This window comes from Canis lupus, chromosome 6, assembly GCF_048164855.1.
Source record: "Canis lupus baileyi chromosome 6, mCanLup2.hap1, whole genome shotgun sequence".
NCBI lineage: Eukaryota > Metazoa > Chordata > Mammalia > Carnivora > Canidae > Canis > Canis lupus.
The window spans coordinates 255168-258293 of record NC_132843.1 but is presented as its reverse complement, the minus strand read 5'-3'; the positions used below and the strand labels follow the sequence as shown (position 1 = coordinate 258293).

The window sequence follows — 3126 nt, the reverse complement described above, 5'->3', positions numbered from 1 at the left end:
GGCCAGCGGTTTCCACGAAGAGCCTTTCGATGGACTGCTGAATGGACTGGATCTGCGGCTTTGGCTGCGAGCCTCCTTGGATGGTGACGGGACAGGCGAGGACAGGCCCGGACACCCCGCAGGCCCGCCCGAGGGCCTGCTTGGAGCGCACGAACACGTAGGGCACGTTCTTCTCTTCACGCGGCAGGCAGGCAGGCGGGCGGCGGACGGTGCGGGATGATCTCCAGGGGCTCGGCGTCTGCAGCCAGCCATCAGGATGAACTCAGAGATGCCTCTCCACAGAGGGTTTTGGTGGCTTCGTGGGCTCCTTTCCGAAGCTGCTTGTAGTTACGGGACTGCTGAACACGCGTCCAGGAGTTTCTTGGGGAGGTGGGCATCTGCCAGGGGGTAGGCCTTCGGATTCACATCAGCCTCAGTCATCTCTGCGTATCCGCGGTCCCTGTGGGTTTCCTGTAAAAAGACGTGTCCTGGGAGCTACCTATCACCGTCACACTTCATACGGATAACCGGTTTTGTCCCCACGCGCCCCCGCCCCCGCCGCCGTTGGGGTGGGCGGTGGGATGTGCTGTGCTCCCGTCACAGTTTGTGGGCCTGGAATGGTGGTGATCGAGATAGACCCTTCCGCCACCTCATTACAAAGAAACAAGACACGTGTGGTGTCTTCTTAGACCCACAGGCACAGAAAAGAAAAGGAGAACTACTTATCCCCTTGTTCCACCGGGACCCACCCGGATGCCATGCCCATGCCGGAGGGTCCAGGCCCCGAGGGACGGGCGTACTCAACTTTGCTGTGAACTCAACGGATTAGTGGAGTTGTGCCTCTGAGGATTTGTCCACGGAAACTACTTCAAATGATCGATTTTGTCCGTCTCGTGTACTTTTCCTTGTGACGAGCAAGCAGGTTAAAAAAAAAGAAAAAGAAAAAAATGAAAAAAGGGGGGAATCCCTGCGTGGCGCAGCGGTTTGGCGCCTGCCCTTGGCCCAGGGCGCGATCCTGGAGACCCGGGATCGAGTCCCACGTCGGGCTCCCGGTGCATGGAGCCTGCTTCTCTCTCTGCCTATGTCTCTGCCTCTCTTTCTCTCTCTCTCTCTCTCTCTCTCTCTCTCTCTCCCCCCCCGACTATCATAAATAAATAAATAAATAAATAAATAAATAAATAAATAAATAAATAAATTAAAAAAAAAAAAAAAAGTCTATAGGTTAAACTTTTACAATAGCTTCCCAAATCTTTGGTGACCTGGAACTTTGAAGGTGTAACTAGCTTAATTGATAAATTGGGTTCAGTTCATCGGATACCTGGCGTCTGTCTTTCCAACAGAAAGGTAAAATACTAAAGTGTGAGTCAGTAAGACACCCAAGGTGGTTTTTTTGTTTTGTGGTGTTGTGTTTTCCTCCCCCACCCCTTGCCCTTTTCTTCCTTCCCCCCCCCTCCCCCCACCTCAGTTTTTGTGTTTCTCTTTTGTCTGATTCAGGAAACCTGCAGATACCTGGGTGTGTCAGTAAACGTGTTTCAGGTTGGTTTGTTCGTTTCTCTTTTCCTTCCTCTTTTTTTTTTTTAATTTTAATTCACAATTCATCACACACACACACACACACACACACACACACACACGGGCAGAGGGAGAAGCGGGCACCCTGCAGGACCGCTGAGCCACCCAGGGATCCCCTGTTTCGTGCTTCCTTCACAATTGTATCATACAGGGCAGCCCGTGTGGCTCAGCGTTTTAGTGCCGCCTTCAGCCCAGGGCGTGATCCTGGAGTCCCGGGATCGAGTCCCACGTCAGGCTCCCTGCACTGGAGCCTGCTTCTCCCTCTGTGTCTTTGCCCCCCCCCCCCCTCTCTTAAATCTTAAAAAAAAAATTGTGTCCTACATGTTAGGTTTTTACAAAATGAACAGCGGAGAAATAAAAAACCAGCAGAGCCAGGCAGTAGGTAGGAGAGTGCTTTAATGGGGAGCGCTCCTGGGCGAGGTTCCATGACTCGGAGAGGTGGCCAGAGTCAGGGAAGTCGCGCGGGGTTGGGGACTGTGGGGGTTTTGAAGCCTTCTTGGTTCCGACTCTGGATCCGGGTGGGTCCCTAGCCAAATTAGACAAGGGAACACCGTGTCCTTAGGTGATTGGCTGGGAGTAGGGGGGGGATAGTATCAGACGATGGGGAGGGGGCGGGGGCGGTTCCTGGATGGAAAGTTTCGGTTTCCCATCTAGGCTTTGACTCACTGGAGATGATGTGGTGGTCAGGGATGCTTTGACGGGAAGATCAGCCATTTTGACCCAGTTTGAGATGTCCGCCATTTTGGGTGCCCCTGTCTCTCAGCCAGCCCAACAATACATACACAAACACACACACACACACACACACACACACACACACACACGTGTTTCTAAAAACTATCACATGTATTCATACATTTGACAATCTAAGGATTTCTGGTACGATAGACAATGTGCCCGTGGTTCCTACTGACTTTTCACCAGAGACTGAGGTTTCTAGGAGTTAACAGTCTGCCGCCTGGGTGGCTCAGCGGTTGAGGGGTTGAGCATCGGCCTTTGGGTCAGGGCCCAATTCTGGGGCGGCGGGGGGGGAGGTATCCGAGTCCGGACCCCTTTCCACATCTGGCTCCTTGTGGGGAGCCTGCTTCTGCCTATGTCTCTGTCTCTGTCTCCCTCCCTCCCTCTCTTCCCCCTTCACAAAGTTCTCTCTCTCTCTCTCTCTCTCTCTCTCTCTCTCTCTCTCTCTCTCCTCTCTCAAAAAGTGTAAAATAAGTACAATTTTAAAAAATCTGCCACATGGAATCGAGACTACTGGTTAACGATAAGGAAAACAACCTCTGTGTGTGAGATAGTAGGAGACATGTAGAATAGATACAAGGCATGAAAATACGGGTGGTGGTGGTGGTGGTTAAAGAAAATGAATCGGGGATCCCTGGGTGGCGCAGTGGTTTGGCGCCTGCCTTTGGCCCAGGGCACGATCCTGGAGACCTGGGATCGAATCCCACATCAGGCTCCCGGTGCATGGAGCCTGCTTCTCCCTCTGCCTGTGTCTCTGCCTCTCTCTCTCTCTCTCTCTCTGTGACTATCATAAATAAATAAAATAAAATAAAATAAAATAAAATAAAATAAAATAAA

The 3126-nt window shown here is 51.8% G+C and overlaps 1 pseudogene; it reads right to left on the bottom strand.

Moving 5' to 3' along the window:
• Positions 1-929, bottom strand: part of LOC140634848 (NHP2-like protein 1 pseudogene) — a 1363-nt pseudogene extending 434 nt beyond the window's left edge.
• Positions 930-3126: the final 2197 nt, after the last annotated feature.